Below are 15,087 nucleotides of genomic sequence, written 5' to 3'. Positions count from 1 at the left end.
ACATTACATACGATGGACCACCTTGTACCGTGAAACTCTTGGGTAACGACGTGCTTGTGTGCTCCCCAATTAACCGTTGTTTTCATTTAGCATTCTTGATTAAGGTTGCAAATGCTTTGTTATATTTTGAAATTGTCTCCCTCTCTCTTCTGCATTGCCATGATTTTAAGTCTAATTAGATTGCATATTTTTGCTCTTCATCTAAAATAAGTCTTTGAGATATTTTTGACTAGAGATGTGTCTCTTTGACATTTATTGATTGAATTTGTTTCTTGAAATAAATAGTGCCACTCCTAAATCAGTTCCTGCATCTCAAATGTGTATTTCCTTATTTTAGATAGAGCACCCCTGCTCAAATTAAGGTGGTATAACAGCACCCAAAAAATCACCCTCCAACAGGATGACAAATTGTCTGAACTCCAAAGCTCAAAATACTACTCCCATCAGAAAGGTAAAAGTGTCCAGAAATAGTCCACAGAGACAATGTATTATACACACTACAAGAAATTAAGGTAGACGTTTCTTGCTGGCAGTGGTGGGTGTTTTGCCATCTGACCTCCTTGATTTTTTCATGGATGTCCCCATTAGCGACTGAGGGGAAATCTGCTGCTGCAGAGACAGGACTGTCTACAGGCCTGTCTTCCTCTTGCATGGGCCTCCCTTCCTTTGGTTGCCGCAGATGTTGGGCCTGATGTTGTTTGACCACAGAAAGAGGTAGATGGTGGTGGAAATGCCCTGCTCTGGGTTTTGTGAATGTCCTGCAGCAGCCTAATTAGGGAGGTCATGTTGGAATTGTGGGCTTTCATCTCATTGCGTATGTCCCTCTGCAGCTGCTTCATCACCCAGACTTCCATCAATACCTGGCTCTTCACGTATTGGGAGTACTGATAAGCTCCCAAGACTTGGCCAATGGTGGCCTGGGTATGAGTGGCTCCAGTGACCACACTCTCCCTGCCCTCCCACTACCCCTACCCTCACAGTACTGTGCCCTTGGCCCAAGGTGCTCTCTCCCACTGGTTACTGGTTTCTCTGTGACTTGGCTGATGATTTTTACCTCAGATTCCAGGACTGGGAGGCACTAGATGGTAGTGACTGTGCTAGGTACACAGGTTGGGGGGACTGGGGTTGACTGAGGTGTTGCAACTGGGGTGGGAGGTGTTGGTCTGGGCACAGTGAGACTCACTGTTGCAGTGGGCCTAGGCTGCCCAGATGTACCAGGACTGTGATCCATGTGCACATGTCCAGGAGTGTTGTCATCACTGAGGGTTTCATCCGGGAGTGATCAGTGGCCAAGCTCTGCCCAAGTGCGATGCCAGATCAACATTACTATTGTGATATCATTCTGGGTTTTGAACTTTATTCATAAGACATTTGGAGACATTCAATATTTGTCCTAGAATTTGTCCTAGAATTGAGAAGCTCATTGGATGTGCTGATATGTTGCATTTTAGATTAAGGAATGAACATGACATATCACAAACATTTAAGCCAACGCCGTGGAGAAGTAACATACATATTTGACCATTCCAAGGCCTAGTTGTGTACAATACTGGAGAACAAACAACTTAGTTGTATATTTAGCCGTAGTCATCATGTGAGCAGTGCAGACAGAGTCACTGGGACAACTGCCACTTCTAATCAACTGACTTAGCTTTACAAATATTTGAGGTACACTGTTGGTATGGTGTCACTCATGCCATTAATAGTTTCAATTGAGGAGACCAGGACACCATCAAGCTAAGTAGACAGACATATCTCTGAATACAGCACTGTACATAAATTGCTCAGTCCATGATAAATGAAAATCATGTCAGACAAGTAAGAATGGTCAGATGTACTATTGCATCTTTGTTTCTGTTACTGAAACAGGGCCTAATGGTAGTTGCAGTCATTTCAATACCTACGTCCCAACACTTGACAAATGAATAACTCCATGCTAAGTGAACATCAGTTGTAATATGGCAGACAAATGAGAATGTGAAAATTCACTATTGCATCTTGTTTTCTGTTACAGAAACAGGGCCTCATGGTAGTTGTAGTCATTTCAATCTCTACTTGCCAATACTTCCAAAATTGTTGGTATAACATACCTATTGTCAAAATGCAGTTGGGCTTGCCCATACATTTACATATTGACACGTGATGATTTTAGAGAAATACACTTACAAACACCAGTCTCAAATGTGGAATGTAATGGAAATTGATACATGCATTTTTATATTCAACAATATACATTGACACTGACAATCAAATACTCTGATCCTTTGAGTATTGCATGGTAGGAAAGTAGATAGACAACACCATGGTAAAATCTGAGATGGGAGCATACAGGACAATAAAGTGTTGTGACAGTTAGTGAGGTGTAACTTACCAGAATCCACTCCGTTAGGTATTTGTGGGAAGCTCTCAGAGTGCAGGATGGCCAATACCTTCTTCTCCCATTGAAAGAGTTGGAGGACCAGTGCCAGTCTTCTGGAGCTCCAGTATGTTGTTTTGGATGCCAGGGAATGCGCCTCCCTTTCAGGTCATTCCACCTCTTCCTTATTTCCTCCTTTGTGTACAGGGTGATAGCTACAGCATTCAGTCTGTTGACTATTCTGTCCCACACTTCCCATTTCCTACTGAGAAGGGTATGTTGGACTTGGGATCAAAACCGTTATGGCTCTACTCATATGATTTTATCCACTCAGCCTCTGAACAATGTGGATTTTTTTAAATGACACAACTCTAAATTAAAGTAAGTAACAATGACAAAAACCACCAAGGGATAAGAGGAAAAAATGCAACAAAAGTTTGTGGGTAGAGTTAAATGGCATAGCGAAAAGGGCTGCATTATCTCAACAAAAAAGTGTGATCTCTGTCTTGCTGTGCTGCAGTGGAGAGGCAAAGGATCGTGGTCTGGGATATAGTGTGTTTTAAAGTGGGATTTGTAGGTGTTTCCACTTGGCCAATGGATGTCAGCTGTGTTGTATTTTTATCTTTCCAATGGCCACTATTCTGGTGCTTTGCTGAGAGCATACTGTGATGGCCTACCGCCGTCGAGGAACCACCACAAAGGGATTGCCAGTACAACTGTGTTTTCGTAATTGGCTCAGTGGGAAGTCACAGCCTCGACGAAGTACCCATCACCAACATTGCAGTCAGGCAGGAAACACTCTGTCAATGGCGATTGAAGGTTCAGGTTGCATGCATCGTATTATGACAGGCAGAAAACCGCAGGCTCGGCGTTCTTCCTGGGACCGCTGTTGTGGAAGTAGGGCAATGAAACCTCCAAACTCATAATCGGACCCAAAGTTATGTTTAGGTAACTTTAGTAATATTGGAGCAGCTGCACTTTGTACCGCTTGAAGTCCTCCTATAAAATACTGAGGACTTCCAAGGTAAAGCGAATTACTATAATACAATCGTGATAGCACAAATGCTTGCACTGCCGCTCTCTGAGCAGAAGAAGGTAACCGTCTCAACATTTTCTGTGTGTCCTCAGCAGACCAAAGCAACTAGCAGCTAGCTTCCTAGCTGTGTCTTCCGGATAAGCTTACTATCAAGCCACACCCCCAAATGGTTTATAGCTGATTTAGGGATGGAATGGTCTCCAAGTGAGCCTGGCGAATGCTAGGTGGCCCAGCAAGTGGGGTAATTTCAGACTACTAATACCTCAGTATTGTCTTCATTAATCTTTAGGCAACCGGATGACAATCATTGTGCTACCTCATTAAGGCATACATTCAGCTGGTTAGAATCAGCTGCTGTGTCAGGGGTAAGTGAGATGACATTCTGAGTGTCTGCCTGTGACACTATCAAAAACCTGTGTGAGTGCAAAATCTCTGCCAGAGGACTGGCATACTAATTATATAAAGTAGGAGTTAGAGATGAGCCCTGAGGCACTCCACACTTTAGAGTGTGTGATTCTGAATAATGTCTGTTGCCATGAAAAGAGGCAAGCCATTTCAGAGCTAGGCTGGCCACTCCAGACTCCTCTAGTCCATTCATGGAGTGTGATTTGGTGTCAAAAGCCTCATTCAGATCAAGTTATGCAACTGCTGCTGATCCATCTTGGTAAATAATATTTTTCAGCTCTACCATAAAAGCTAAAAGTGCCATTTCCATGCTACATCCTGGATGGAAACCTCTTTGCGTGAAATGAAGTACCTTATAGTTTTCCAGAAATTAAGACAGGTATTGGTTAACAACTTTTTCCAGCACTTTACATATGCCTGGTAGAAGGGATATTGGCCTATAGTTTTCTGCTAGTGCAGGGTCTATTGAAGGTTTTCTTAACAAAGGCCTATCAACCACACGTTTCCAAGAAGGTGGCACCAGGCCACCTGGAAGTGACTGATTCAAAACTTCCTCACATAAAGGGAGTGAGAGGAGCGAGGTCTAATGAGGGACTTGATTTCACTGTCATCATTAACCCTACTATGTCTACTTCCACAACAAGGGGAAAGGCCAGCAGATCTTCATTTGATACACTGTCCCGAAGGGTCCAATTAAAGGACTTACCATGCTGTGCTTTTTCTGCAAAGGTGGTAGAAATGTTATTGACTTTTGCAATAAAATACTTAGTCAGCAAATTACAGCAGGAGTCAGATAGAGGAGGTATAGTTTGAATTTTAGCATGATTCGTAAAAGAGTTAACTAGTTTAAATAGCTCTTTTGCGGGAGCATATCCAAGCTGCTCACCAAGATGGTCGTGTAGGCTTGCAGCTCTGCCGGCATCCCCAGTAAACCTTACCACTCTTGAGCTCTTGCATAGCCATCCTCACGATCAGTATCGTACAACATTGCTGATTACAGCATGAAGTACATTGCTGAAGTGAAGACGGCTCCGGACCTGCTCCACCTTGATCATGCCCTCTGAGGCCTGGAGGTGCATCCAGGGGCCTGCAGTAGAGGTGTAGTTGTGTGAACCCCACTGGGACACGGTTGCAGAGAGGGGCTGCTTTGCTGGGGGCTGATGAATCGGCTGCTAGGCCTGGACCCAATCAGAGCCCTGCAAAGGGAGAAGAAGCGGATGCGGTGTCCTGAGGTGACTGAGAACTGCTGACACTCAAGGGTGAGTGAGGTTGGGACTGGACCTGCCAGAGGCCTGCTGCCACAAAAGGAGAGACGTGAGTCTCGCTGTCAGCGCTGGAGGGCCAAGAGACTGCTGACAATCACTGCAGAAGAGTTAAGCCTGGCCCAGCTTCTTCCCAGCGGCCCCTCAGTGACAGGGGCCATAGGTGTACCTGGGGAGCCAGCTGAGTGGGCTGCAGCTGGCTGTCTGCCTTGCACTGACGCTACCTCATGCTTTTGCCTCTTGCCTTGAACAATTGCTGAGGCTGGGCTGTTACTGTGCCCTTGAATTGCATTGAGCCTGCGGTGCCGGGGATGGACCCGGCCTTTGGTGGGGTAAGGTGGCCAGTCTGCGAGGCCGGACCAGGACACATCCTTGACCCTCTGATGCTGCATCGGCTGCTGCGATTGCATCATCCATGGTGAAGTTCTGGTGCGCACATGTTTTATCCCCTCCCTATTCGCTCCTTACATTTGAAAATGTGTGTCTGAGACTGCTGTTCCACAAATACTCTGACCACCCAAGAATACCGCACTGCTGGCTTATCCTAGGCTAGATGTGCAGCCTGATTGAACAGGGGACAAGTGACCCTTGATAGCAGACAGACAGAGAAACAATGCACAGGATCCTGACACTCTGCCCCCCCTGGGAAAGGGGACAGCAGAAATCCTGTCCCCCTATAACGAAGGGAGATTCCACTCTGCTCCCCCCTGGAAGGCGGCTAGGGCTCTGGTGGTGCAGTTAACAGCATCTCTGTGTATTTTCACTATCGAGCTACCTTGCAGGACATTGCCCCCCAGCACTGACCCCCATCCCCATCGCCTACGGGGCCTATAGTATGGTGTGCGGAGACCCCAAACAACGCCGCCTAACAATCGACAAAACTCAAGTACTACGCTGGCACCCGCAATGGCGGGAGGGAGCGAGCCAGAGACCTCCATGACACAGCCAGCTGAAATTTAGGCCCTTATGGCCATACTACGGTCTGGGTTTTGGGCAATGGAGGGCCACTACGAAGACCTTCACAGGAGACTGGATGCAATGGGCGATGCTGATATGATCCTCAGCTCGGCAACATAAATAAGACAAGCTGCAGAGGGAAAGGAGACGTTTTGAGAACAGCACAGGCACCAGGGGAAAAATGCAAAACCTAGTTATGGACTCAGGATGTTGTGAACCATGATACCTCTCCTTAGACTACAAATCCGTCACACTGAGGGGAGTCTGGCGAGGCGCTGACAACCCCCGGTGGGGTTACGCACAAACTCAGACTGATCACGCTTGCTGGAATATAATTGAAACTGTTTCAGTTGCTATAATTTTGGGGGGGTGTCCTTGGAAAAAAATTCTGGGGTAGGAGGAGAAGGTGGGGAAGAGGATATTGTTCTACGTTGGGACCGTTTGCAATCCTGTTACTGTTGCTAGAGAAGTGTCCTAAGCCACAATCATATTCATTACTCCACTCCTTTACAACATGACAAGAGTTGCTAACATGAACCCATTTGCAGATACCACACTGGCAACCTGGAATATATGGGGGCTTAATAACCAACATAAAGGCACAAAGGTACTGCGTTACCTACTAGCCACCAAGTAGACTCCTGACAAGAAACTCACTTGCCTCCCAAGATATCACAAACGTTTGCTACGGCATGGGGCCACCACATTTTTTTGTCTAATTATAGCTCATATACTAGAGGGGTCTCCATATTGATTCACAAATGAATACCCTTCCACCTGCAGGAGCTCCATACCGATGTTGAAGGGTGGTACTTAATAGTAGTGGGGCAACTCCTGAGGCACTGTGTCCTACTGGTGTGTACTCCCAGACCACAGGCAGCCCAGAATCCTATATCCCCCTACAGACACAATTGGATGAACTTGAAGCAGTTACATCTGCATGGGAAGAGAACTTAACATTCTACTTGAGGCAGACCTCAAGTAGAATGCCCCACATTCCCCAGCCACAAAGCCCTGCATGAGGAGAGCACTACAGAAGCTCTGTGATGCATTTCCACAGGTGGATGCCGGGCGTCAGCGTAACCCCCTCCAAACTGCATTCACATGCCACTCCTCACAATGTGACACATGGACCCGTCTTGATTACTGGTTACTAACCCCCGCCCTTCTCCCATGGGTATCCTCCATATCACATCTTCCACGTACGCTATCGGATCACTCAGCTGTCATACTTAAATAGCTAATCCCCAGGTCTGAGGGGTTTGAAAGGCCATGGAGATTCCCAAGTACGGCCCTATTAGACGAGGTGTTTTGTTCGGAACTCTGTGCTGCCATAGTGGAAAATGTTTAAATTATTAAGGGCACTGTAAGCTTGTGGCCTACACTGTGGGAAGCCTTTAAGACATACGCCAGAGGGATATGTATCTGTAGGAATGCAGGGATACTATGGGACCTTCGCAACACCCTGTGCCGAATCGAAGACCAACTGACAGCCCTGACATGTGAGCTATGCAGAAGTCAGAATCCAAATTATCTACAGAAGCCGCAACTCTGCTTGATGATTTTCGAGAGGCCACTGAGAGAGAAGCTGAATACCTGGGGAAATATGCGGCAGCTAGGAGATACGTTAAGGGGGAAAGACCCGGGTATACGTTGGCTAAACTACTATGCCATTCTTGTGGGTAATCATACATCTCCACTTTCAGGTGATCTGCCTGCACACTTATCACTAATACCACTGGTATCCAATCTGCAGTACTTGCATATTACACTGACCTTTACACCACCAACGTATCCCTGGATGCCCAGTACGAGTTGCAATACCTGGAGCAGATTGCAATGGTGTGGCTCCCTAAGGCCTATGAGCAATTTTTAGCTGAATCTTTCACAGTAGAGGAGATCCAACAGGCTATCGACTCCATGGATGGCTTCAAAGTGCCTGGACTAGATGAATACAGAGGTATCTACTGTAAAACATATAAACCGGTCCTGGCACCTCACCTCCTGGAAGTGTACACGGATGAAACAGGGCTTGCTCCCACCTACCCTCCATGAAGCGGGATTGTCCTACTTCTTAAACCCAGGAAAGACCCGGAGCTCTGTAGATCATCTTCATCCCCTTCAGCCAAAAACCCAATTCCCTAAAATTACCCTTTGAAGAAGACATGTTGATGATGATTTTATGATCTTGGCTGGGGATGTGGTCAATCTTGAAATGTTCTTTTCCAGCTTAAACTCTAGTTCAGTGGATATCCAAATCACTATGATGCTTATGCATAAGATATGTTGCTGTGAAGGTGGGTTTACCAGCTATAATTCAAGCTTTCATGCAAGTGGTCATGTAAACCATATAGCTACCATCTGATATTTCAGTCTAGGGACCATCTTGCGAGTGGCCATTAAAATTCTAATAAATCCAGCAACTTCCCTTAAGTCAAAACATAAGGAAAAAAATTCACGTTATGCCCCATTTTATGGGCAAAACATGTAAGAGGAAATATTTATCCTATATGATCAAATCTGAACAACTCAGAGTTGGGCGTATTATTTGCAATAATTATCACACTGGATGCCGGAGCACTTGTAATGAGACCAATAATAGTGGTACAACACTTTTCAGCAGAGAACCCGGACAGTTCAGACAAAAAACATGGACATTTCAATTACATTTCGAGAGAGAATTTTCAGATCTACCGTAGTAAGAGTAGTACCAAAATGCACACATTTCCCTGAAGCATGATTAGTGCAAGCAGATATCAGGACCACCCCACCCTTCACAAAATTAAAACAACTCCTGAAAGCCCTCCTCCTCAACCGATCCCTGCCACCTTCAAGCCAACCGTGATCCAGTGGATTCCTGACCCTGCATCGTACTGTCCCACGAAAGTCCACCACTAAACAAATAAGCCCGGAAGGCGAGACTGCTGCTAGACTTCTGCACTACCTCAAGAATGCATGCTATGAAGCTACCTCATGACCCATCTACTACCTCATGTATCCACAGCACTCGTTGAATCCAGATTCCCTATAGAGTATTTCCATCAAAAGATCCAATCCATATCCTCATCCTTTAAACCCATCAAACAACATCTATCCGAAATAGATAATACCCCCTCAACTTCTGCCTGCCAGTTAGCGGACTTCCCGCCGCTTAAGGAAGACTCCCTTAAAACCCTAATGCTGAAAGTAACATCAGGATCCCCTACCGACCCTGCCCCTCCGCGACACCTTCTAAAGGTGGCGGACACCATGAGACCAGCCATCCTAAACATCATGAATTCATCAATCTCCACAGGGAAAGTGCCAAAAGCCTGGAAATGTGCAAAAGTCAGGGCCCTCTTGAAGAAGCCCAATCTCGACCCTGGAAAAATGGCCAACTACCGCCCGATTTCGCTCCTCCCCTGGATAAGCAAGCTGCTTGAGAAGTACATCAACACCATCTTGATGCATTATTTGGAAACCAACCACCTACTCCATGACTCGCCCTCAACTGGGGACAGAGTCTGCCCTGTTGACTGTAACAAAGCTAGCCCGGAAGCATAAAGATCAAGGCGGCACCACTGCAATTATGTAATTAGATCTTAGTGCCGCCTTTGACACCGTAAACAGCAATATCCTAATTTCCCGTCTAATACAGCTCGGAGTGGCAGGGAAGGCCATTACGTGGCTACGGTCCTTCCTGGAGGACTGCACGTTTCAGGTGGTAGAGGGGGCCACTCATTCTAAATTCTGGCCCCTCAACCAGGGCGTACCTCAGGGCTCCTCCCTGAGTCCAACCCTTTTTAACGTGTACATGGAACCGCTGCCAGGGATTGTTATCCCATTTGGTTTTGAAATCATAACCTATGCCGATGACACCCAACTAGTGGTAGCCTTGAACCAGCCTGGCAGCACTTCCCACAACCTGAGGAGCTGTCTTGAAGCAGTAACAAAATGGATGGCCTTGTCCCACCTAAAATTGAACGGGGACAAAACATAGCTCATGTTTCTAGGGAATGTACCAAGACCCACTATAGACTGGCCGACCTGCATGGGTACTCCCCCAGAGCCAAAAGATCATATCAAAAGCCTAGGTGTATGGCTAGACGACATCTTAAGCTTTAACCAGCAAGCCACAATACTTTCTGCCACCTGCTTCGGGCTGATGGAAACGGAGAGAACTTTAATCTCTAGCAAGGCAGAAATTGGAAGGGAACACCTCTATTAATGGTGGGAGCAGGTCAACAGTTTATAGTAGAAGTGGGCGGAATTTACATAGTCACGCTACGCAAAGTTCTGCGAAACTGTGAAAAATCTCCGCGAGCACACAGAAATTCCGCGAACATGCGGAATTATTTGTTTGCAATGCTTTTTTCCTTTTCGCGATCACTGTTTGTGCTCGGGGAGAAATCTCTTGTGAACACGCATTTTGAGAACGCGAACAAGCAAAAAACTCCGCGAAGCCACGGAACGCAGAATTTTGGCCAATTTCGTGTTCTCCACGGAACGCAAAATTACTCAAATTCCGCGAGCGGAACAGAATTTACCACCCAGGCCTAGTTTAGAGGAAAAAATATTTCACTGGCGAAAAAGAAAAATGTTTTAGTTTCAAACAGCAATTGGACTAACTAAAGACCTATGTAAATGCACAAAATGTACATTTATGCATGCATGGAAGAGAGTCCGGCTGCCATCTTTGCGGGATGGTAACCGCCATCGTAATAAGGCCCTAGGTTTCTCACATTTATTTCTCATGTCTCTTTAACGTATAGATGATGCACGTTTATTCATGAAATACTTGAAATGTCTCAAAGTCGGTTTATGTGTCATGTAGGGTTTTTTTCAGCTTTTCAGCTGCATCAACGTGCCAGATTACGATGTGATCACCCATGAGGGGGTCAGAAACATGCTGTTTTCTATTGCGGTTTGGGCGGCATCCCAGAAAAGGGCCACAGGACAAGCCACAAAAGAAAAGGACATGTTTGTAAACATCCATCCATGTGGTGCTTGGCACATGGATGTTGGGGGGTACCACATGTGCCCGCCTGGCCCCTTAGCGAAGGCACATGTATGACGGAGGCCCTGCTAAGGGTCCCCAAAGTCCCTTTGGAACTGCCATGAGCAGGCAGTCGGAAAGGAATGTCCTAATCCCTATGCTACAGCGGTGCCTGCGCAGGCAATGCCCCATTGCAGGGATTAGGAATCTGACTGCCATCCCTACGGGATCCTTGAGCCTGTCAGAGGGAGTGGTTATTCCACTGCCAAACTTGCTACGACAGTTGGAATTTATTCAGGCAGTTAGACGGATGGCATAAATGTCAGTGGGACCGCCACTGACTACCTGTTGCTGATAGTCCCAACGACTTCGTAAAGAAGGCTGTAGTTACTGTATTGTCTGGAACCTGCACGCGCGTTACTGCATTTGGCAGTTTTAAATCTTTTTATCCCTTTTGCACTTTGCACACTCGCGCTGTCACACGCGCACTCGCGTTTTATTTTATTTTAGTGGCTTATAGTTTGTGGTAGGACTCACCTGCACTATAATTGTGGTCGCACCCGCATTTTGCGGGATTTAGATAGCAGGGCTGCTGTGAGACTCGCTTTGCGGCGTCAGCCGCCATATTGGGTGAGTGAGTGTTAGTGAGAACGGGCCGTTCACTAGGCGCCATCTTGGTTGGCGGCCTAGAGGCTCGCATCGGTGGACTCCCACGCTTATGGTGATAAATAGAAATGACGGACCCAACGTGCAGCGTGGGCGCGCAGCGGGCGCGCCGGAGGTGCGCCAGAGGTAAGCCCGTTTGCACCCGTTCGCGCACAGGGCGCGCTGGCGGCTGGAAATACTGCACAGGTGGGCTCCCCCTTTTTAATTTACACCAAAGAGGAACTCCTTAGTATGAAATCTACTGTTCTACCTGGCCATCAGCCTCCCACATCCAATAGATGTCGGGAAACTCTGTCTTGTGGCTTGCTAAATGTGAGATCTCTTTGTAAGCACTTTTTGGAGATAGCGCTACTCATTGAACAACATGATTTGGACGCGCTCTTCATGACGGAAACTTGGACCAGGGCAGACAGTACAGTGGAGCTGGGTCAAGCCTGCCCCCCAGGATATAAGCTCAGACATACCCCTCGGGTTGGGGCGAGAGGTGGAGGCATAGGGATAATTTACAGGGAATCGTTGGACTTCTCCCAGCTGGAAATCAAGGAGACCCCGGATTGTGAGCTGATGGGCTTCTCCTTGAAGGGGCAGAGTGGGGTTCTTTACACTGGTTTACTGTGTTATCGTCCCCCGGCCTGTGCTCTGTCCGCTGTGACCGAGCTCACAGATTTGATTTAGGACCTCTCAAACTTCCATGCCAGATTGGTGGTGTTGGGAGATTTCAATCTGTGGCCAGATGGACCAACAGACGTGGCTTTTAAATATTTGACCCAGGCCTGCTGTAATATTCAATTGGAGCAGTTAGTCCTTTCTCAAACTCACCAAAATGGCCATACTTTGGACCTTATCTTTGCTGCCCCTAGCCAGGTGTCTATCGAGAATATTTTACCCCTATGCTGGACGGACCATGCCCTTGTTCTTTTCTCTATGGCTCTCCCAGGGGGCTGCACAAAAACAGTAACTCGGGAGTTGCTAAAACTGGTAGACAGTGGTCGAAGCTGTTGAAAGACATCTCTCTGCCGAACCTGCTTCCTGGAAACGTTATACTGGGAGTAAATGCGGAGGAGAGTTATAACTCTCTTACCCGGCAAATCACCGCCTCTCTAGACAATTGGCTCCCCTGAGGAAAACGCGCGACAGAACCAAAATCGCAAGGCCTTGGTTCTCGAGGGAGCTTCTTCAGCAAAAATATCAGTGCAAGCGTGCTGAGCGGGTATGGAGAAAGCAGTACCTTGAATCTGACAAATTTCTCTTCAAACAAGAACTAGCGGCTTATAAGTTGCAGATTAAGTGCGCTAAAGCTAAGTTCCTAGAAGAGACTTTATTGTCAGCCTCAAATAAAGCCCAGGCCCTGTTTAAAATCGTCAAAGATCTTTCCCATCCGGCCTGCGTTACTACAGATATTCCAGGCTCTCAAGTGTTATGTGATGCGTTGGCCAAGGCCTTTGAGGATAAGATTGCGACCATCTTGAGTAATTTGAATCCTCAGGCACCAGTGGCTGCCTCCCTAACCAACGTGGAGAGGGAGGCTGGGAAAGCCCAGCTGGATAGTTTCCCTCTTCCGTCCATTATAGAGTTTTGCTCTCTGGCGGATGGAGTAGCTTCCGGCTCTCCCCTTGACGTGCTCCCGCACAAATTTTGGAAGCTGTTTAGGGATGAACTTTTGCCTCCTCTCCATGCAATCTGCTGTCAATCTCTGGAATCTGCAATGGTTCCGGATAATTGGAAACTCGCGGTAGTTTCGCCATTACTGAAAAAGGAATCATTGGACCCTCTATGTCCAGCAAACTATCGACCCATTTCATTGCTCCCTTTTCCGATTAAAATATTGGAAAAACTGGTCACAAAACACCTGTCCGGTTTTCTGGAGACAAATGACTGTCTGGATTCATCACAGTATGGCTTTAGACCTGCCCACGGAACTGAATCAGCCTTGGTGACTGTTCTGAATGACCTCCGCTCGCGTGTTGACCAAGGCCGAGCAGCATTTCTAGTGCTGCTCGACATGTCGGCAGCGTTCGATACGGTCAGCCATGGTATCTTGATCAGGAGACTGGAAGAGGCTGGGGTGGCGGGCCGGGCCCTTGACTGGCTGGTTTCGTACCTTGCCAATAGACATCAGATGGTTGCCCTGCCTCCTTTTAAGTCTTCCATCAAAAGGGTTGAGCAGGGCGTACCCCAGGGCTCGGCCACCAGCCCCATCCTTTTTAATCTCTATCTCCGCCCCCTGATCAGGCTTATCAAATCGTTTGGCATCGCAGTCACCAACTACGCCGACGACACTCAACTCATCTTCTCTTTTGAGGGTAAGGATGCAGTGTCGCTGGAGGTACCTTTCATCAATGTATGGTCAGCACGGCGGAATGGCTGGGTAACAACTCCTTGCAGTTCAACAGTTCTAAAACCGAGGTGCTCCACTGTTCAGCAGATCGCATTCCGCGTCCACTTCTGCAGGATTTTTGGCCCCTGACTTTTCAGGGCATGGCAGCAGCAGCTGGCTCGGTGCGTAACCTGGGCGTGATAATGGAACCCAATCTACAACTGGAGGGTTTTGTAAACAAAACAGTGTCCATCTGCATGGCGCTGCTGCGCTCTCTGCGGAAAATCCTCCCATTGCTCCCTACCCATGCCAGACCAGAAGTGGTGCGGAGTATCATCTTGAGCAGACTTGACTACTGCAACGCACTGCTTCTGGGGGCCCCCATCACCCTGTTGGGCAAACTACAGCGGGTCCAGAATTTTGCTGCAAAACTGGCGCTTTCTCGCCGATGCCTCGACTCTTCCTCAGCGGCACTTAAAGATCTTCATTGGCTGCCCATCTCCCAGTGCGTCGAGTTTAAAGCTTTATGCCTGGTCTTTCGGGCTCTTCATGGCCAGGGACCGATTCCTCTGCGGGAATTGTTCCTCTGGTATAACCCTACCAGACCTCTTTGTTCGGCTGCGGCTCATTTAGTGGTAGTACCCAAGATCCGGAGGACTCGGATGGGTGGCCGCTCCTTTGGCAACGCTGCATCTAGGCTGTGGAATGCGTTGCCACTGGCTCTCCGAAGCCTGGGAGACCTTTCTTCCTTTAAAAAGGGATTAAAAACTCATCTTTTCCCAAGGACATTGTAGTTGACTGTTGATTGTAATGTTTCTCGTGTTCAGGCCATGAAAGATCACAGCGCCAGGATACCCGTTGGGTGACAGCTGCGCTTTATAAGTGGGCTATACAATACATACATACAATTGTAAAAGCATCCAAAAGATTGTAGGATTGATTAAATCATATTCCTTTGAACAACACAGGTTTATATTTCATTAATCAGCCTTAGCATAATTATTTCAATGTAATGGAATGGTAAAGTGCTGTTCTCGTGTTATAATGTTCTTAACCATCCTATTGAGATAGAATTGTGTGAATAATTTATGGAATTAAACGTAATTTAGATGA

At 47.1% G+C, this 15,087-nt stretch overlaps 1 pseudogene; it reads right to left on the bottom strand.

Moving 5' to 3' along the window:
- Positions 1-584: 584 nt before the first annotated feature.
- Positions 585-1,231, bottom strand: LOC144828163 (uncharacterized; annotated as a pseudogene).
- Between the last annotated feature and the right edge of the window lie 13,856 nt (positions 1,232-15,087).

This window comes from Lissotriton helveticus, chromosome 4_1, assembly GCF_964261635.1.
Source record: "Lissotriton helveticus chromosome 4_1, aLisHel1.1, whole genome shotgun sequence".
Lineage (NCBI taxonomy): Eukaryota > Metazoa > Chordata > Amphibia > Caudata > Salamandridae > Lissotriton > Lissotriton helveticus.
This window is presented reverse-complemented; position numbering and strand designations above follow the sequence as displayed.